Source organism: Neophocaena asiaeorientalis, unplaced genomic scaffold, assembly GCF_003031525.2.
Source record: "Neophocaena asiaeorientalis asiaeorientalis breed wild unplaced genomic scaffold, Neophocaena_asiaeorientalis_V1.1 scaffold11, whole genome shotgun sequence".
Classification (NCBI taxonomy): Eukaryota; Metazoa; Chordata; class Mammalia; order Artiodactyla; family Phocoenidae; genus Neophocaena; species Neophocaena asiaeorientalis.
The window spans coordinates 3,179,551-3,186,810 of record NW_020173124.1 but is presented as its reverse complement, the minus strand read 5'-3'; positions in this window follow the sequence as shown (position 1 = coordinate 3,186,810).

The following is a 7,260-nucleotide window of genomic DNA, read 5'->3' as shown; positions in this document are numbered from 1 at the left end:
TATAGCATTTAATATGAGTGAACTACATCTGTATGTATCATCATGGCCAGATCTTAAGAACAAAATGAAAGCAAAAAAGTAAGTTTCAGAATAATGTATACTGTATCCATGTATAAAAATGTAAAACTCCATATGCCTGTCTTGTTTACATATGCAGCTTATGTGGTAAAAGTAGAAAACACTGACTTTCTGGACGGAGCCATTCCGTATTCATTATCATGGTTACTTCTGAGATGGGAAGGGAATGGGACTCAGGCAGCGAACAAAGGAGACTTCAATTTTATCCACAAAGTTTCATTTCTTTTATTTAAAAAGTCTGAAGCAAATTTGACAAAGTGCTAACATTCTGCAGTTGGGTGGGTTGATGCATGTTTATTATCTTTTTCTTTATAATTACTGTACTTTCAACATTAAAAATAAACTTAGTTAAGGGCTTTATATACCTGTGGTCTGAGGGGAACTTAAGGAATTGATTCATAAAATATAATGTCCTTGTATTTAAATCAGGGGTTAACTAATTCAATTTGGCATCTATCTTTATGATTCTTGGGTGGGCTTCCTTCTGGCTGGCGTCTGTGTTTTTGGGTCAGACTGAAGGGGTGTGGAATGTGGAAATAGGACGGAAAACATCTGTGCACTAACTCAAATATCTCTCCTCTGTTCCTCCAGGGTTGGCTTTTTTTTTTTTTTCTCCTGACATAAGAGTGGCAAAAAAAACAAATGTCATTTATTGAGGACACACTACATCTTAGGGACTCTTTGTACACTATCTCATCAGTGCTCGTTCATGCAACTCATTGAGGTGGATATTACCACCCCTTTTTTACAGGTGAGAAGACTAAAACTTGTGCCAGGCCATGCAGCCAGCAGACGATGGAGGTAGAGGTCAGAGCTAAGTTTATTTGACCCAAAGCTGGGGGTTTTCTATTCTACAACTTTGCCTATTGCTGTTTGACCGCAAAGTGCCTCTTTAACTTCTAGATTTTTCATTTCAGGTTTTGCTTCAGATTTAAAAGCTGCCTTCCTTTCACTCATGTACTTGGTCAATGATCTATCCCTTTCATGAAAGACATATTTAAACAGAGCTGAGTTTCAACTCTAAGAGATGAGATGGGGAGTCATGTTATTTAGTACCCAGTACCCCTGCTACAAACTGGAATTTCATGGATGAAAAACAGTAAAAACAGAGTCGAAATTTTATTTTAGTTACACACACACATACACACATATGTGTGTATGTATATATGTATAAGTATACAGATATGTATGTGTATATGTACATGGGGGATGTGTATGTCTTAAGAGAGTTTGGCAAAAGATATCAAACGAAAGGGGGGGAAATTTGAAGCAACAGATAAGTACTGTTAAGAACCGTACTCATAAAATTTTGGATTTGCACTAACTACGGCTGAGCTTTGTGAAATAGATAAGATTTATTTTCTTAGGAGCTATTATATTATTATTTTTTTGTCACTCTATGTAGCTAGCGCAGTGTTTCTACCTGTAAATTTCTTGAGTGAGTGACACGTTTTGACATCTATCCCCCATGTGGGACCCTGTCCCTCACCTCACTCACGTACCCCACCACTGAGTTTTCTGTGCTGGTCTGAGGTGCTGGAGCCCACCCTCCAGTACCCATCCTAGGTACTATTCCCAGTAGCTCCCACTTACCAACACTCCCTTAAAGATGAATCAGCCTTATTGCTTCCTGGTGAGAAAGACAAATTGGGGTGACTGTATTCATTAATGTACAAGGGCCAATATCTTAGCTGTAACAAGTGGTACATTTTCATTTTTTTCTTCTATTTTCATATTTCCTTTATTTTATTTTTTAAACTTTTTATTTTATATTGGAGTATAATTGATCAACACTGTTGTGTTAGTTTCAGGTGTACAGCAAAGTGATTCAGTTATACGTATACATGTATCTATTCTTTTTCAAATTCTTTTCCCAGTTAGGTTGTTACATGATATTGAGCAAAGTTCCCTGTGTTGTACAGTAGGTCCTTGCTGGTTATCCATTTTAAATATAGCAGTGTGTACATGTCGATCCCACACTCCCTGACTTAAAAGGCCTGTCTCATTTGCCTCCTACCCCCATGATGACTCTGTGAATTTCAGGCATCATGCCATAAAAAAAAAAGGGGAAAATATTTTAGGGAAATGATCTTTCTACGTGTCCCAAAGCAAGTATGTTGCTGCTTTTTCTCTCTCTTTGTGTGTTATAATTCTGGTATTCAGACCATCATGCTGGATCCCATCAGGACACTGAGAAATGTGTGACCATGCTTTTTTTAATGGAAGTATGTAGATAGTATTTTGTTTTTCACTGCTGATTGGGAATAGAGGTTTTTGTAATGAAGGCAGATAAAGAACATAGTTTAGATGTAAATAAGAGTGGGCAAGAAAGGTTTGATTTCTTTTTTAAGTTGTAGCCATGATACTGAAAATACAGGAAAGAGAAAATTTTTAAAAATTGAGACATGGAAACTATCAACTTAAATCAATGGAAAATAACACTTTACATGAACATATATAGGTGTATGTTTTCTCTCATTTACTGCTGAGATGTCATTTTGTTTGATTCATCGGAATGTCAGCTTGTGGGCTTTAAAACAGATGTATATCAGCCAGAATAACGATACCAACAGGAGCTGTAACACCACAGGCTTTTTCAAAGCCTTCCTCAGGATTTTGAAGAATTTAAAAGCTAACAAAAAAATCAATTTCATGGATATAGAGGGCAGTTCTATAAGTCACTTTGTGCTCACCTGGGGGAGTGGATTCACTTGTAGAAGTTTTAAATAAATCACCTAAATGGGAAGGAGAGATTAGATCATAGGATGGAAAATTTCCGAGATTACATATATCTCCTTTGTGACCTCTCTTTTTTTATTTCTTCATGGATATACTTAAGGGTCACCTCATGGTGAGAATAGCAGGAATATTATCAAGCCTCAGATTTACTTAGAAAGGTAAATAAAGCTCTTCTCTATTGTCAAATAAATTAAAATGCACTAGGGCCTGTTTGCTCCATTGGAATAATTTCTGGTGGTTTCTTTTGCTTCTCTAGGTATCAAGTCCATTTGAGAGCAATGGTCAGTCACAGTAATCCGTCACCCAATCTTGTTCACAAACTGATTTATCTTTTATACTTCTTAAATGTTCTGTGAGTTGATTGATGGTTAGGTGAGATAATTAATGAAAAGCCACTTCTATCTGATATAGTTTTATTTTACCTTCAGCATAATTTCTGGATGCTGTAACTGTGTAGCTTTTCAGGTATCTCTTTTTTAAAAATTTGCAGTTGAAATGAGATGATGTCTGGGATTTGCTTTAAAACACTCAAGGGAAAAAAAATGGCAGATAGATGAGATAAGATTAGAAAAATGTTAGTACTTGTTAAATCTAGGCAATGACTACTTGGAGTTTAATACACTATTCTATCTACTTTGGAATTATGTGTAAAATTCCTTCTGCATTCTTAGTTACAATTCTTCTATAAAATTTTTTTTTTCCTCATCAACTACTTGGCTATCCTGAAATACTACTGATAGAAGAGAGTCAGAATAAATACTTGATTTGTTTCCTTTACACATCACTTTTCAGAGTATTGTTCTATTTTCTAGGTACTCCTTTTTTGGTGAACTGTGAATTTTTGTTTCTTTTATTGGTATTATTATTTGATTAAAAAAAATTTGGTATCTTTCAATCCATTGCAATTATTATACATTCTGGTGCTTAAGTTATCCCATCTTAGGCCAGTGGGAATCTCTTCAAATTGGCTTTTGTGCCCTTTTGACAGGATCTCACTAGTGTTTGGTGGCTTTCTTGTCTTTGGGCCGGACCAGAAGCTCCAGAGTCATCTTGTGCATTTCCGGTCCAAGGCCTAGAATCTGTTATCTCTCCAAGAGCTCAGGGCATTTTCATCTCAGCCATGGAGGTATCTGCCTCATCTAACTACAAGGAGGGGACACTGTGAAGGAAGGTTACATTGTGATGATATTGGTTAGCAGAAATGGGAAGGTTTCTCTGGACGAGCTGCTGCCGGACATCATTGTTCATTCTCCTGGGTGGCCCATGCTTCTCACAGATATCACTTGTTATTACTGTGTGCCTATGCCAGCCAGCTACCTCTTTCATAACTTGCTCCAGACTTCTTTTGGCTTACAAACACCGATCTTGCTGGCTTCTGTATGTCTTAGTTTCCATGGCTCAGTCTTTGCCCTTCGAATCTTTCCAGTGCCCAACCTCACCCACAGAATAATTGCCTTCTCACTTATATTTAGCACACACGCTTTCACTCAGTGTCAGAGTTAGAGAGTCACAATCAAACATCAACAACATTATCTTCATCCACAAACTTGATAATATTTTTAGGCTTAATCGTGATTGCTAGAACAAGAGTTATCAAGGTGTGCACACTTCCAGTCAAGGGCTTTGTACACACAATTTCATCATCTCGCTTAATCCTCACCACAGGCCTATGGAGTGTGTGTTACTGTTCCCATTTTACAGGTGAGCACCCTGAGGTCAGGTCACTCCTTTAAGGAGCTGGGAATCCCACGGAGGACTCTCTGAAGCCAAAGCTGGCACCTTGAAGCACGGTTCAATGCCTCCTCTGTCGCCCAGGAATGACAGAGATACAAAGAAATAGAAGACATGGCTTTTCTTCTCAAGGAGTGTATAATCCTAACGGAGAAAGATCTTCACAGAAAAAAAAATCAGCATGAAGAAGCATATGACAAGAGACATGTAACTGTTTCCCTTCCAATCCACTTACCCTGTGCTGTCAGATTAATTTTACTCAAATGTTTTTGCTCTCATTATCCTCCTGCTTCAAACTTCAGAGGTTCCCCACTGCCTTCAGGATAAAGTCCAACTTGCTTGCTTGGCGTTTCAGGGCTTCCAAAATTTGGCCCTTACCTATCTTCTCATGTGTGAAATTCCACTGTGAAGCTGGCTTGCGAACGGGGTTTCTAAGCCAAGGGACACGTCTGGTGCTCTATGCTTTTGTGTCCTAGAAATGCTGTCACATAAGGGCATCCAAGTTTTACTTAGTTCCGCCTTTTAAAACATGGTCCATAAAAGATGTAAAGTCAATTGCTGCTCTGAACCCTCCCCTGTTAGAACTCTCCATTGTAGCCAAACAGGTCTTATTCCCCAAATGCATCTTCACAATTTCTGCCTCTGGGCCTTTGCTCACGTTACAACCTCGCTTTGATGCCTTCCTCTTTTCTCGACCTGCCCTCCTTCAAGAGCCATTGCCATCTTGGAGCCTCCTTGATTCCTTCAGGCTCTTGTTTAATATGATATCATTTGAAATTTCTCAGATCTTATTGTCTGTATCAATGACCATATACAGTCTCAGATTACCACTTATGTATATTTAAAATTGTATTTGCTCTTTTTCTAATTATGAAAGTAACAAATGCTCAAAGCAAAAACTTGGGGATGTGCCAGGCACAATGGGAGAACATTAATTACTGATAATCTCACAACCCAAAGATAAGCACTGCTAATAGTCTGCTGTGTGTGTACATATACATTACTGGATATATAACAACAGTGGCATTCACACTGTACCTATGATTTCATAACTTGTTTTTCCTCTTAACAAAATTTCTCTTGTCAGTAGTATTCGTACACATAGATTTTAAATGTCTACATAACACCTCATCATATAAATGTTCCCTTGCTTAGTGATTCAATTTTATATTAGTAGATATTTACATGGTTTTTCTATTATATGTTGCAGTAAATATATTTTGGACTTCTTATCTTTTTAATATGGAGGAACTAAGAATATTTCTCTAAAGGTAGACATACCTGGTTTAAAACCACTTCCTAGCTCTTTTCCCTTGGGCAATGATGTAAACCTTTCTAAGTTTACATTTCCTCATCTTTGAAATATTCATGAAATCACATCATATCACAGTCTTGTTGCAAGGTAACTGGCATGTGGTAAGTCAATAATAAATGTGGGTTATTATAAGTTTTATTTTTTGGCCTCATGTCTTTTCACCTATAACTGGATCATAAGTCCCTTAAGGGGAATACTTTGTCTCATGGGGCTTGTGTTGTTGCCCTCATGTCTGTCCCACTGTATTATACAAAATTGGTGGTAAATCGATGTTTGTTAATGATCACAACAATGATGCCTCAATATTCACTGAATGCTCACTGGGTAGGAAGTTACTCTTAGTAATAGTCCTGGGCAAATCCAAAACTTTTATTACAACTTAAAGACTTTAAACTTTTCTCTCCTCATCCAATGCTCATTTTTGGTCCTAATCTTAGTTTTCTAATGTTCAAATTTTCCCCTGTATTCTTTACATCCCAGTTGTTGCCATTTTTGTTGATTTGCTGTTCTAGTTGTAGACTGTGTTTTAATAGCAGGATTTGGGAAGATCTATGCTACCCTCATGTGATGGTATTTCTAGGGCACTAATGCATGGCACTGGGAAACACATCTTTGGCTGAGCTAGCCAGTTCAAAAGCCAGCTTCACAGCAGAATTTCACACATGCAAATGAACCATTGTGATCCTAGTCATGAAAATTCATGGAATAGTGGCTAGTTCAGTGTGGATGACCTGTCAATTTGGCAGCCAATCATTTAGTTAAACATCCAAATTACTGGCCACTCAGACTAAAGCTAGTCTTCCTGTTTGTGACTGGGTTCTATGTAATCCTATTAAAAGCAATGACATTTCCTTTGATTTGTGGCAGCTAATGGTGTAGAAGTACCATGCAGGCATCGGACATGTGTCTGGCACAGTTTAAAAGTGGGCATTGTGAGAATGGACTGTTTGTGTTACTACTGGATTTATTCTTAAAATACTAAATATCTTCCATTGAATAACAGGCAAAGTATCAATTTCATGGGTGCCCCTATTTAGTATTTTCATCAATTGTAAATGGGAGGTCCTCTAAGGAATGCATCATCATTTTTCGATGTGCACTAATTGATTTTGTCGGATCTATATTTCACTCCTTGGACCAGCCCGTCCCGTCAGGCAACCAGACAGAAAGTCATGAAGACCCCTTGGGGCCTGGTAGACCTTAGGATTTGACTGAAGTGACCCATTCTTAGTTTCAGATAAAAGGTAGTAGCATTGTTATGCTGGGAAGTGAATCTAGAACAGTAAACCCTAATCACAGACTTCACTGAGAATCTAATGAAAACTCCAGACTTTAAGTCGAGGGAAATGTACAAACAATCTAGTCTGAAAGTTCTGAGAGTTCATGTGTCTGTCAAA